Genomic DNA, 15,637 nt, shown 5'->3' on the forward strand with positions numbered 1-15,637 from the left:
TTTTGAAAATTGTTTAAGTTAACTGGGCGTTAAGAATGGGGAATCTCTTAATGTATTGTTTACTTATGTGTATTTTGGTAAATCGTGCTGACCCGCGATAGGTGGCACCATGGTAAACGATACGGGTCCGTGATAGGCAGTACGTTTACGATTTACGTTTGGTAAGTTGTGCAGACCCGTGATAGGTGGCACCTCGGTAAACAGTACGGACCCGTGATAGGTAGTACGTTTACGACTTATGTTCCTTGGTGGATTGTATTTGTCCGTGAGAGACTGCACAGGGGTTTGTCCGTGAGAGACTACGCCCTGGTTTAAGTTAAATGAGAATTAAGAATGGGGAATCTCTTAATGTCTTGTTTTCTTATGTGTATTTTGGTAAATCGTGCTGACCCGCGATAGGTGGCACCTTGGTAAGCGGTACGGGCCCGTGATAGGCAGTACGTTTACGATTTACGTTTGGTAAGTTGTGCAGACCCGTGATAGGTGGCACCTCGGTAAACAGTACGGACCCGTGATAGGTAGTACGTTTACGACTTACGTTTCTTGGTGAATTGTGTTTGTCCGTGAGAGACTGCACATGTGTTTGTCCGTGAGAGACTGCACATGTGTTTGTCCGTGAGAGACTGCACATGTGTTTGTCCGTGAGAGACTGCACATGTGTTTGTCCGTGAGAGACTGCACATGTGTTTGTCCGTGAGAGACTGCACATGTGTTTGTCCGTGAGAGACTGCACATGTGTTTGTCCGTGAGAGACTGCACATGTGTTTGTCCGTGAGAGACTGCACAGGGGTTTGTCCGTGAGAGACTACACCCTGTTAAATTGTGAATTGTTGGTTCATTTTGTCTGTGTAGTAATTGTGTTATAAGTGTTAAGTGTTATGTTTCGGAATTTGGTGATAGCATGTTTGATTGCAATAATATTTTGAAACCCATGATTTTGTAGTAATTGTGTTATAAGTGTTAAGTGTTATGTTTTGGAATTTGGTGATAGCATGTTTGATTGCAATACTACTTCGAAACTCATGATGTTGTAGCGATTGCGTTGTCATTTAATCGCGTAGGAATTGCTAAGTGTTAGGTTGTGAACTTGATTAGGAATGACTTGAGTAAATGCATGAATTTTTGGAAAAACGATCAGGGAAATCGATTTCCCAATCGATTGGATGAGTTGCAGGAAGTTCACCATTTTGACCTAATCGATTTGCCAATCGATTGTATAAATATGTCTTTCAAAATCTTTTAAGAAATCGATTTGGAAATCGATTGGCAGAGAGGCAGGAACTCAGCAAAACTGCCAAAATCGATTTGGAAATCGATTTGGCAACACATGGACTCATCAGAACTGACAAAATCGACTTAGAAATCGATTTGGTCATGCAGAAACTCAGCAGAACTGACCAAATCGATTTGGCAATCGATTGGCTCAGCAGAAGTCCTTATTTTGAGTTAGATAATTGATTGTTCAATTGATTTATCAATGCTTTGGTCAGTTATGTATTACTTGATGATTTGAGAACTTCATTTTGATTTCATTTTTAATTGGCAAGCATTAAATGAACTTTTCGCATATGGAAAATCCTGTTAAGGTGCATGCTTAGTTGAAAAGTTATTTTGAGCATTTAAAAACTTAAATGTTATGTGTTACCTGTTAATTTCGGTTGGTGACCCTTTACAATTATTGTGGAAATCTGGGCTTTGCCCTCAGATGAGAGCCAGGACGATCCTACCGGTTCGTACCCTACGGACGGGAATGGAGATGGGAACGCTTGACTGCAGCTACGTTAGGAGGATCTCACGGGGCGCGTGGAGATCACTCAGGGTGTTTAGTTGTTTTGTAAAATGATCAGACTAGGTTGACACAGAGGGAACGGATGTCTTTCCTTTGGGTTGCGTTTACTTTTAAACTGAAAGACTGTACTACTTTTGTTATGTAAATATTTTGAATTCATGGATTGAGAACTTTTTCCGCTGCTTGAAAATTATAATGACTTAATTACTTATCCAAAGGTGTTACCTTGTTTATTTCTCTGTTTTATTTTAATTTCTTTTGAAAAAAAAAAATACACCCTCGCTTTGAAAAACGGGGTGTTACAGAGCGGAACAACCTTTTGCTGTTCCATGGTTGTTTGAGTGAGAAGACGTTATTCCTCACGAAGCAGCTCATTGAGACAAGTATCCAAGGATGGAGCAGTAGCTCGGTTCATGAGATTGGACCTTAGTCCCTCAAAATCATATCTCAATTTCATCAAAAATTGATCGCGTTTGGTAATCTCGTGAACTTTTTGCACAGTGATTTCCCCTTCACTTGACAAATCTTTATAGACAATGTTAGTGTATTCAGCCTAGAGATTCATAAAATGAGAATAAAACTCAACAATGGAATGACTTTCCTGTTGAAAAATTGTCATTTCATGTTCAAGCTGGAACCGCCGAGCAGCATTGTCTTGGCTATATATTTTCTTCAAGTAGTCCCACATCTTTGCTGCCGTAGCGAAAGGTCGGAGATTGAGAACGATATTAGGATCAACATAACCTATGATCCATACCATGACTTGTGCATCTTTGACTTTCCACTTAGCATAGGCATCCTTCTGCGTCTTCTTAGGGGTAGAATCGATTCCATTGACATGACCCCAAAGCTCTTTTCCTTTGACAAAAATCTGGAGCTGAAACGCTCATGTAGAGTAGTTTTTCCATTAAGACGCACAAAAAAGGTATCAAGCTTGTCGGTGAACATGATATCGAGGGAAACAATGAAGAGAACTTAGGAGACGTGAAAACCGGGAATGTAAAAACAACAGCGAAATTATGATTGTCGGCGGCGAAGAACTAAGATTTCAAGAAAAAAATAGAGCAGAAACAACAAGGAAAACTATTATTGACGTTGGCAAGGAACTATGATTTCAAGAAGAAAAAAAATCGAGGAACTCGAGATTTGATTGCAAAAAACAGAGAAATCTGATTTGGAACGCAACCTAGTTTGATACCATGTCAAACTCAGAATTTCTGATTTATAAACTGTGTCATTTCCATTGGAGAATTCTCCTTTAAATAATGTTGTTACATAATGATTTGGGTCTTACTATAATGGCTAACTAATTAACTGTAATAATAATTACATAATTACAAATATCATCAAATCTACACAATTAATGATTATGAAACTCCCAATTCTATTGACATTCACATACTTAAGCTCAACTTTTTTCTTAGCAATGCATTCTCTAATGAAATGGTACCTTGCGTCTATCTGCTGGTTGCGATCATGAAACACTGGATTCTTTGCAAGTGCTTGTGCAGACTTGTTGTCTATACAAATATCAATAGCTTCATTTCCCTTCAATTTTCACTTTTAAATAGTCTCCAAAGGAAACGTTTTGATTCATCTTTTCATTAAGCTCCACAAATTTCTCTTTGCATCCACAGATATGGTTACTTGCACCATTGTCCAAGTACCATGAACTATTAGCATCTCTTTTTTTTTTTCCTTGAGTGTTAGCAACAAAGTTGACTCATCATCTTCGTCAACAATATTAGCCTCTTCTTCCTCTTGATTAGGAGCATTACGACATTCGCAAGAAAAATGTTCAAATTCATGACAGTTATAACATTCAACTTTAGATTTGTCATACCTTATTTCACTTTGATAATAGTCATAACCTCTTTCTCTTCCACGAATTCTTGGTGGTGAGTGACTTCTTTCTTCGTAGCCTGAGTCACGGTTGAAACCTCTTCCTCTTCCTCCTCGGCCACGACCATGTCCTCTTCCTTGTTCACGTCCATGTTTATTTTGACTATTGAATCTTCTATCATCCTTCAACGAAGCTTTGATCTTGAGAACTTTCTCTAATGGCTCCTCTTGTCTTTTTTTCATTCTTTCTTTTTGAGCTTGCAATGACCCTTCTAATTTCCCAATGGACATTGAGTCAAGATCTTTTGATTCATCAATAACACATACCACATAATCGAATTTAGGAGTCAAGGAACGAAGAATTTTCTCCGCAACACGAACGTCTTCTATCTTGTCTCAATATCTCTTCATTTGATTCACAATTGTCTTCACCCTTGAGCAATAATCTGAAATTCATTCGAAATCCTTCATTTTCAAATATTCGAAATCTCCCCTTAGAGATTGAAGTCTTATCTCCTTCACTTTGTCAATGCCTTGGAGTGATTTCTCCAAAATCTTCCAAGCTTCCTTTGAATTCGTAGCATCGACAACCTTCTCAAATATAGAGTCATCCAAACATTGATGAATGAGAGTAAGAGCTTCTTGATCCTTGTTCCTTGTCTTTGCCAAAACCTCATTCTCAACTTGAGACAATCCCTCTTCATCTTGTGGCTCATCATAGCCTTTTTCAACAATCTCTCATACACCTTGAGAGCCAAGCAATGCTTTCATACAAAGACACTATTTTTCATAATTCTCTTTTTTTAGAAGAGGAAAGTGGAAAGTAGTGTAATCATGAGTCGCAATTTCTCAACTCTCACAACCAAACTTTAGATACCACTTTATTAGAAGGAACGTATTTCTAAAGCTCTCAATTTGCTTGATGCTTAATGTCAAGTACAATAAGGTATTTATAGGTACAAATAGAAAGTCTAAACGCATTTCTAGGAGATTCCTAATTAATACCCACTTCTAGATACTTCCCACAATTTTCTATAGTTAAAGCACTTTTAAATTCTTACATGGAAATTCTAATATGGTTCTAGAATTATCTAATTTCAAATTAGTAATAACACAAACACCTACAATATATAAGACCTATCTTTCAGAATATATATACTTCATACAACTATCATAATATATTTTTGATACACTGACAACAAAGTTTCCAATGAAAAGAGTTTCGACACTTTCAGAAGAGTTCAAAAAGGATGACTATCGATTAATATAATCAATTCTTCAAATTATGTAAACATCTATTAAAAAATATTAATGCTTATTTGTCATTTAATATTATATTACCAATTTCATATGAGTTATTTCATTTTGTAAACTTCAAGTAAATATAATCTTGATTAATTTTAACTAAACATATAGTTATTGTTCATTATTCAAACACAAAACCCAATACCCAAGCAAACTACCAACCGACATTATAGAACGCCAATTAATTATCAACTAAACAAAAATGATTGGAGGATCAACACTTTCACCATGATTGCCATCAGTGTTGAGTACAAAGACATTGTATAAGAGGTAACATTTAAGATCAATTTTTGCAGTCCAAATTCTGCATATACACAACAAATGATTCTCCGATAATGTCCAATTTTTGTTGATTCATTTCATTAATTAAGCTAACAAAATACATGTGTTATATCTCCATTGAATGCTTTTCTCGCTACACACACTCTATTATATCTTAATTAATTTCTTCCCTTTAAGCTATAAATTTTCATTTAATATTATTATTATTATTATTATTAACTTTTATGGAACCAAAGATCAATGAAACTATGATCAACTAAATTACAACTCAAAGAAAACAAGATAAACTTGAAACATAGAACAATAAATCCTAAAAGAGTAACAAGTTTCAAGACAATTGAATCTGAACTTCCCAATGGTGAGACATACACTTCTACTGCACTTATGTACTAATATAAACTCATTGTTTTTTTTTCTTGCTTTAATCATTAACAATTCATTAAATTTGAGAAACATCTCTAAGGAAATTAAGCATGTTTCAACACTACAACCACTTAATAAGCATATGAAACTAATAGATTTTTTCTTATTGTTCTTAGTGAATTTTGTATAAGCAAATGGAAAGAGATAACAGAGATGTATCTATTGCTGCCAATGCTAAAAAAAAAGGAGGATATTGCTTTATTCCAACCAACATGAAACAATGTCAATATATAGATAAAGGTGGAACAAGTAAGACACAAAAACAATGTTCAAGAACAGAAACAACGCTTACAATTCACACACCTCTTGCTGATGTTACTGATGCAATTTGTAATCCGCCAAATCAACAAAACCATCATGCTCAAGCCTGTGTACAATGTAGAAGACAAATTCAATCTCAACAACAATTTTCAGAAACTCAACAAATCAATCAAAAGAGTGTAAAACACTTACCAAGTAGGATCAAATTGTTTAATAAGTTTTCAGCTACCATTCAAAACAGTCTTTCACTTCTAGATCCTCCTTGGATGGTAACAAAAGAAATGCACCAGGCAACAATAGGAATAGATATGACGATTCTCAAATGGAAGATGGGGAAACTCCATCTGATTGTGATACTGAAGAATCAGCTCTTCCAAATTCAGAATCAGATAAAGCAGAAGATGAAACTAATGAACTCACACCACAAGGTAATTTTTAAGACATTTAAACAATCATTGTTCTATTAAATATGTCTAAATTGTATACTAAAATAGAATTTGATCTTTTGTTTAGCTTACTATGAAATATGTCTAAATTGTATGGGAATGTACATCTTGTGGATCATATATGTGGTACCAAGAAAAGAAGGATAAATGTAGGGATACAACAAATCCTAAATTTCAACTATATTGTGGGTAATGGAAAAGTTGAACTACCTTTAATTAAACAACCTCCTCCATTACTTCATCATCTGTTGTTTGATGATCAAGCAATTGATAGAAAAAACTTCCAACAAAATACAAGAGTCTATAATGCCATGTTCGCACTCACTTCTCCGGAGATGAAAATAGATTCAAATGTTGGTTGAGGAAAAGGTCCACCGTCTTTAAGAAATCAAGGAGACACTTGTCACAGAATAAGATGTTACCATTACCCGGTGAAAAGAGAAAGTTTGCACAACTTTATATATATAACACTCAAAATGAAATACAAAACAAAATTCATGGATTCATATAATATGTTGAGGTCTTAATTATTGTCAACACCTAAACCCTAAATGGTCTAGAATAAGTCTAGGGAGGACAAAAATGACATAAATGTTAATACAATGACACAAATGCACGTATTGGATGCACAAGATTGCTTAAAAATCCTAAATGGACTATAATAAGCCTAAGGAGGACGAAATTAACATAAATGTTAATCCAATGACACAAATGCACGTATTGGATGCACAAAATTGATTAAAAACCTTAAATGGACTAGAATAAGTCAAAGGATGACGAAAATGACCTAAATGTCAATCCAATGACACAAACGCATTTATTGGATGTGAAAGATTGGTTAAAAATCCTAACTGTATTATAATAAGCCTAGAGAGGACGAAAATAACCTAAATGTTAAACCAATGACACAAACACACTTATTGGATGCATAAGATTGGTTAAAAACTCTAAATGGACTAGAATAAGTCGAAGGATGACGAAAATGACCTAAATGTTAATCCAACGATATAAAGGAACTTATTGGTGTTTGTATGTTGTTCCTGTTTTGCTTACCTTTAAAACGGTATATGTGTGACTTGTTAGGCTTTATCTACCCCCTGCCGGTTTTGTGGTGGCGTTTGATGTTTTACATATGAGCCCTTTCTAGATGTACTTGTATGTCTAGGAAGGTGCCTATGTATTGACTGAATCTTCGTACGCGGTGCTTGAGATGAACTTTTGTGTTTTTCACATTGTCCCTAAATAATGGTTGCCTTAAATTATGCCTATTGTTTTGCATGTTTTGATTGCCTTTCGTGGGGGCAAATCTTGCATTTGGCATAGTCATTAATGGATGATACCTGGTTGATCATGCGAGTAGTCATATGCTTGTCTCAAAGAATAAGCCATGCATGTGTAAGTATTAACTAATTCAGACTGTGAAACTGTGAATGGCTCCTTAAATCAGTTATAGTTTGTTTGATGGTATCTACTACTCGGATAACCGTAGTAATTCTAGAGCTAATACATGCAACAAACCCCGACTTTTGGAAGAGATGCATTTATTAGATAAAAGATCGACAACAAGCTCTTCTTGTTGCTTTGATGATTCATGATAACTCGTCAAATCGCACGACCCTTGTGCTGGTGACGCATCATTCAAATTTATTCCCTATCAACTTTCAATGGTAGGATAGTGGCCTGCCATGGTGGTGACGGAGAATTAGAGTTCAATTCTGGAGAGGGAGTCTGAGAAATGGCTACCACATCCAAGGAATGCAATAGGTGCACAAATTACCCAATCCTAACACGGAGAGGTAGTGACAATAAATAACAATATCGGGCTCATTGAGTCTGGTAATTGGAATGAGTACAACCTAAATCCCTTAATGAGGATCCATTGCAAGGCAATTCTGGTGCCAGCAGCTGCAGTAATTCCAACTCCAATTGCGTATATTTAAGTTATTACAGTTAAAAAGCTCGTAGTTGGACCTTGGGTTGGGTCGATCGGTCGGCCTCTGGTGTGCACCAGTTGGCTCGTCCCTTCTGTCGGCGGTGTGCTCTTGGTCTTAATTGGTCAGGTTGTGCCTTCAGCGCTATTACTTTGAAGAAATTAGAGTGCTCAAAGTAAGCCTACGCTATGGATACATTAGCATGGGACAACAACACATGATTTTGATCCTATTGTGTTGGCCTTCAGGATCGGAGTAATGATTAACAGAGATAGTCGAGGGCATTCGTATTTCATTATCAGAGGTGAAATTATTGGATTTATTAAAGACGAACAACTGTGAAAGTATTTGCCAAGAATATTTTCATTAATCAAGAGTGAAAGTTGGGGGCTCGAAGACGATAAGATATCGTCCTAGTCTCAACCATAAACGATGCTGACCAGGGATCAGCGGATGTTTCTTTTAGGACTCCGTTGGCCCCTTATGTGAAATCAAATTCTTTGGGCTCCGGGGGGAGTATGGTCGCAAGGCTGAAACTTAAAGGAATTGACGGAAGAACACCACCAAGAGTGGAGCTTGCGGCTTAATTTGACTCAGCACGAGGAAACATACCAGGTCCAAACATAGGAAAGATTGACAGACTGATAGCTCTTTCTTGATTCTATGAGTGGTGGTGCATGGCCATTCATAGTTGGTGGACCGATTTTTCTGGTTAATTCCATTAACGAATGAGACCTCATCCTACTAAATAGCAATGTGGAGGTAACCTTCCACGACAAGCTTCTTATAGGGAATATGGTCGTTTAGGCCATAGAAGTTTCAAGCAATAACAGGTGTGTGATGCCCTTAGATGTTCTAGGCCGCACGCCCGTTACGTTGATGTATTCAATGAGTCTATAGCCTAGGCTGACAGGCCCAGGTAATATTTGAAATTTCATCGTGATGGGGATAGATCATTGCAATTGTTGGTTTTCAACGAGGAATTCCTAGTAAGCGCGAGTCACCAGCTTGCGTTGATTACGTCCCTGCCCTTTGTACACACCGCCCGTCCCTCCTACAGATTGAATGGTCCGGTGAAGTGTTTGAATTGCAACGACATAGGCGGTTCGCTGCCCGCGACGTTGTGAGAAGATCATTGAACCTTATCATTTAGAGGTAGGAGAAGTCGTAACAAGGTTTCTTGTATGTGAACCTGCGGAAGGATCATTGTCGATGCCTTAGTCCAACACGTGAATCAATTTGAACACACAGGGTTGGCTTGGGATGTTGAACACCTCGGCCTATCTCTAGTTCGGAGGGGGACACCCAAGTGTGTTCTCCTATACATCAAAACTCAAACTCTGACGCTGAATGCGTCAAGGAATTAAAACTTTGTTATGTGCGCACCTGCATGGAACCAGAGACGGTTTTCGTGCAGGTTGTGTTTTGACATATGAAATATAGAATGGCTCTCAGCAACAGATATCTAGGCTTTTGCATCAATGAAGAACATAGAGAAAAGCATTACATGGTGTGAATTCTAGAATCCCGTGAACAATCAAGTCTTTGAACGCAAGTTGCGCCTGATGCCATTAGGTTGAGGGCACGTCTGCTTGGGTGTCACATATCAAAGCCCATTGCCGATTTCCTACTCGTAGGTGTTGTGCTGGGTGAATGATGACTTCGTGGGAGCTTTTTTTGTCTCATGGTTGGTTGAAAATTGAGACTATGGTAGGGTGTGCCATGATAGATGATGGTTGTGTGTCGCACGAGACCAATCATGCGCTGCCCTATTGAATTTTAGCCTTTTGTACCCATTTTTTTTCCAATCTCATCCATTATGGATTATTACTTGAAATTATTAGTTAAAGTATTATGTGTGAGTTTTTAGTTTCTATAAAATTTAAGTATTTTATTTTTAATCCTTAAAATTTTTCGTTTTTATTTTAGGTCTCTAATTTGAAATCAACTATTGTGTATCTTTCTAATTTTTGAATAATTTTTTGCTTTAATGTTAAGGACATGTTCAACAGCTTCCTTACTAAAATTCGAATTTTTTTAACAAACGATAAATTAAATATGAATTTATTAACTTTTGGGCCTTAAAAATTCAGATTTAATTTTTACTTGTTAAAAAATTCTAAATTTTTGTTCGAAATTTTTTTATAATATCTTAAATGATATTAAGAAAAATTGATCCAAAAATATTACTACAAACTTTTAAATAACTAAAAATTAAAGATATTTTTTATAAAGACTAAAAATAAAACAGTGAGATTTTATAATAACTAAAACAGATCTAATAAAATTTACTATAATAACAAAATTGTCACAGCTTTTTTTGGTGTGCAGTTTATATTTTATTTTTTAAATATGTATGGTAGATGAGTTCAATTAGAACAGATCTAATAAATTTTATTATAAATAAATAATTTGCCACCTTTTTTTTTTGTGTAGTTAGTTTTTAATGTGTATGTTAAAACAGTTCAATTAGAATTGATCTAACAAAGTTTAACATAATAATAAATTTTTCAACGTCTTGCTTATTACATTAGATGTATAACAACCGATTTAATATCAAAGATGTAACAAGGTTAAAATGCACCAGTGAGACATCAAAAACAGAAATAGAAAGTTGTTGTAAAACAAACTCAAATAACATCACAAAAAACACATATATATCTAACATGTTGTCCAATAATTAACTTTCAAATTACAAAAGAATAAGAAATGAAACGTTTGGAGAGTGGAAGTATGCAACATTTCATCTTCTCTTGGAAGAAGATAAACATAAAGGTTATTGAAAGAAAAGAGGCTTATTAATGATCAGAACAAAAAGAGGCACATAGATATTAGCATTGTCTAAATAATAAAAATGAAGCTTATAAACAAAAAAGTAAAAATAAAAAAGAAGAACAAAAGTCACCTTTAAATGAAGAGAAAGAGAAAGATAATTCAATTGGAGATTAATTAATTCTTTTGCATTTATAATATGAATATTTTGTAGGAAAATATTTATTCTTAAATATAAATACTTTTTGAGTTTATTAAGTATATTTACTATTATTTTTAAATATATATTTTATTAAAATTATTAATTCATCTTGAAATATGAAAAATTAAATTGTAAATGTTTTACAAAGATTAATATATAAAATAAACATATTAAATATTATAATTAAGAAATTAAAAAAAGAAAGAATATATAAAAAAAGATAACGAAAAAAGTTAAAGGTCGAGCTAAATTGTTTAGGTAAAAAAAGATTAATTGAGAAAATTAAAGGTATATGTAGTATTTTAGTGTTTTAAACAGATTAATTGAGAAGATGAAAGGTTTGGGCACTGTTTAGGCCGAGGTATTTATTTATTTATTTTTATAAAAGTTTTACACAGTAGTATTAATTAATTGAGAGATTAAGATTAATATTTAGATCATTTTCATCATCGATATACTTATTCTAATTTATTTAAGGTTTTTAACCAATCTTGTGCATCCAATAAATGCGTTTGTGTCATTGGATTAACATTTAGGTAATTTTCGTCACCCTTGGACTTCTTCTAGTCCATTTAGGGTTTTTAACAAATCTTATGCATCCAATAAGTGTGTTTGTGTCATTGGATAACATTTAGGATATTTTCATCATCCCTAGGTTTATTCTAATCCATTTAATATTTTTAACCTATTGTGTGCATCCAATAAGTGCATTTGTATCATTTGATTGACATTTAGGTTATTTTCGGTATCCTTCGAATTATTCTAGTCCATTTAGGGTTTTTAACCAATTTTGTGCATCCAATACGTGCGTTTGTATCATTAGATTAATGTGTAGGTCATTTTCATCCTCCTTCAACTTATTCTAATCCATTTAGGATTTTTAACCAATCGTGTGCATCCAATAAGTGCGTTTGCATCATTGGATTAACAATTAGGTCATTTTTGTCCTCCCTAGGCTTATTGATGAATGCATAAAAGAAAATCAAAAACAAAAATATGTAAGAACTATAAAAAAAATATGCAACTTAAAAACGAACCAACAACTAATTAACAATCCCAAACTAACCAACATAGAACAAAAAAACAGTGTGTTCGGGTAGATGAAACTTTGTTGGAAAATATCTTTACTAGATTAACAAAATGAAAATCAACAAATTAGGCCACACAAAAAATAAACTGCATATAATAGAAACAACACAGTAAATTAATTTAGCACTAGACTTATTGATGAATCAATTTTATTAACAATGACAATCTCACAAACACATACACTATGCAGTTTTAAAGGATCGTTGAAAATTGGGGTAACTACTACTACTCAAATTTCTCCATCACTTTAATTGTTTTTTAGGAATTACCACTTCTCAAATTTCTCCAACACTTCTATAATTAACAAGAGTTTAATTAACTGTTACTACATAAACAATTTAATACTCCCCTTCAATCACATCTCACAACACAATCTAATCTTTTTGTTAAATGTTACATTCGAATTATTTTAAATATTACTAAAATAAAATTCAATTAAAGATTATTAATAAGAACAATTAACAATGAAATAATTTTATATTGTTGAGTAACAAGCAAGAATTATTACAAAATTATCGAAGTAAGCAACACAGACTTCTCGATAGTAAAAGAAATTGACACTTCTCCACAAAAATGCTACTTGAAGAGGATGACAAAGAAAACTCGCCGTCGGTGTTGAAGTATAAATATGGTGTACCGGACCAACTCGTCATCGACGATGAATGTTGAAAGTTGAAGTTCATCTGATTCCCGCTGAAAGCTGATATTCATTCGATTCGCATTTTCACTAAAGGATGAGGTTAAAGGTTGAAGGATAAAAACGTTGAAGCATTGAAGGGGTAAGACATGGGTTCGTGACTGTTTGGTTTGTGACCGGATGAAGGATGAATTTTGAAGACTGAGTTCGTGACCAGATAAAGGATGAATGATGGAGAATTGATGAAGACTGAATTGACGCAACATGACTAATTAATTTGTGACTGGGTTTGCAATCGCGTTGAGGAACGATGGACGAAAGATGAAAAATGGGTTCGTATTCGCGCATGATTTCTAATTTTTTTTGGTTAACTTAGGGACAATTTTTTTTTTTTGCAAACGCCTTGTTAGATCGGTCTAATATAATACACCTAGCAAAACTTGTAATAATAACAAATTTTCCACCACCTTTTTATAATGAATATGTTAAAGATCTAACAAAACTTGTAATAATAACAAATTTGCCACCGTTTTTTTTTTGCCGGTTTTTTTTACATATGAATGTTAGATCATTTCAATTTGAACAGATCCAATAAAGTTTACTATAATAACAAATTTGCAACCTTTTTTTTTGTGTGCAGTTTTTTTTTAAGTATGTATGTTAGATTAGTTCAAATTACATTTCATCTTCTCCTGGAAGAAGATAAACATAAAGGATATTGAAAGAAAAGAGGATTATAGATGATGAGAACAAAAAGACGCACATAGAGATTAGTATTGTCTAGATAACAAAAATGAAGCTTATAAACAAAAAAGTAAAAATAAAAAAGAAGAATAAAAGTCACCGTAAAATGAAGAGGAAGAGAAAGAAAATGGATATTTTTTATGAAAAATATTTATTCTTAAATATAAATACTCTTTCAATTTATTAAGTATATTTACTATTATTTTTAAATATATATTTTATTAAAATTAATAATTCATCTTGAAATATGAAAAATCAAATTGTAAATATTTTAGAAAGATTAATATATAAAATAAACATATTAAATATTATAATTAAGAAATTAAAAAAAGAAAGAATCTATAAAAATAGATAATGAAGAAAGTTAAAGGTTGAGCTAAATTTTATTTGTAAAAGAAGATTAATTGAGAAGATCAAAGGTTTGTGTAGTATTTTAGTGTTTTAAACAGATTAATTGAGAAGATGAAATGATTGGACATTGTTTAAGCGGGAGTTTATATATATATATATATATATATTATTTTTTTTATAAAAGTTTTACACATTAGTAATCCATTTAAGGTTTTTTAACAACTTGTGCATCCAATAAATTCGTTTGTGTCATTGGATTAATATTTAGGTAATTTTCATCAGCATTGGACTTATTCTAGTTCATTTAGGGTTTTTAACAAATCTTGTGCATCTAATAAGTGTGTTGGTGTCATTGGATGACATTTAAGGTCATTTTTGTCAGCATTCGGCTTATTCTAATCCATTTTAGATTTTTAATCAATCGTGAACATCTAATAAGTGCGTTTGTGTCATTGGATTAACATTTAGGTTATTTTCGGTTCGACTTATTCAAGTCCATTTAGGGTTTTCAACCAATTTTGTGCATTTAATTCATGCGTTTGTGTCATTAGATTAATATTTAGTTCATTTTCGTCCTCCTTCAACTTATTCTAATCCATTTAAGATTTTTAACCAATCTTGTGCATCCAATAAGTGCGTTTGTGTCATTGGATTAACATTTAGGTCATTTTCGTCCTTCCTAGGCTTATTGATGAATGCATAAAGGAAAATAAAAAACAAAAATATGTAAGAACTATGAAAAAATATGCAACTTAAAAACTAACCAACAACGAATTAACAATCCCAAACTAACCAACATAGAACAAAAAAAAATAGTGTGTTCGGGTAGATGAAACTTTGTTGGAAAAGATCTTTACTAGATTAACAAAATTAAAATCAACGAATTAGGCTATACAAAAAATAAACTACATATAATAGAAACAACACAATAAATAAATTTAGCATTAGACTGATTGATGAATCATTTTTATTAACAAAGACAATCTCACAAAGACATATACTATGCAATTTTAAAGGATGGATGAAAATTGGGGTAACTACTACTACTCAAATTTCTCCATCACTTTCATTGTTTTTTAGGCATTACCACTTCTCAAACTTCTCCATTACTTCTGTAATAAATAAAATTTTAATTAACTATTACTACATAAACAATTTAATACTCCCATTCAGTCACATCTCAGCACACAATCTAATCTTCTTGTTAAATGTTACATTAAAAATATTTTAAATATTTCTAAAATAAAATTCAATTAAAGATTAATAATAAGAAAAATTAACAATGAAATAATTTTATATTGTTGAGTAACAAGCAAGAATTATTATAAAATTATCGAAGAAAGCAACAAACACTTCTCGATGATGAAAGCAATTGACACTTCTCCACATAAATGCTCCTTGATAGATGGTAGAGGAAGACAAAGAAAACTCGTCGTCGGTGCTGGAGTAGAAAAATGTTGTGTCGGACCAACTCGTCGTCGACGATGAAGGTTGAAAGTTAAAGTTCGTCTGATTCCCGCTGAATGCTGAAGTTCGTTGGATTCGCGTTATCACTAAAGGATG

The 15,637-nt window shown here is 33.4% G+C and overlaps 1 pseudogene; it reads left to right on the top strand.

Annotated features, from left to right (window-relative positions):
* The first annotated feature begins 9,725 nt into the window (after positions 1-9,725).
* Positions 9,726-9,881, top strand: LOC105853006 (5.8S ribosomal RNA; annotated as a pseudogene).
* The last annotated feature ends 5,756 nt before the right edge of the window (positions 9,882-15,637 follow it).

The sequence above is a fragment of the Cicer arietinum genome, chromosome 4 (assembly GCF_000331145.2).
Source record: "Cicer arietinum cultivar CDC Frontier isolate Library 1 chromosome 4, Cicar.CDCFrontier_v2.0, whole genome shotgun sequence".
Taxonomy (NCBI): domain Eukaryota; kingdom Viridiplantae; phylum Streptophyta; class Magnoliopsida; order Fabales; family Fabaceae; genus Cicer; species Cicer arietinum.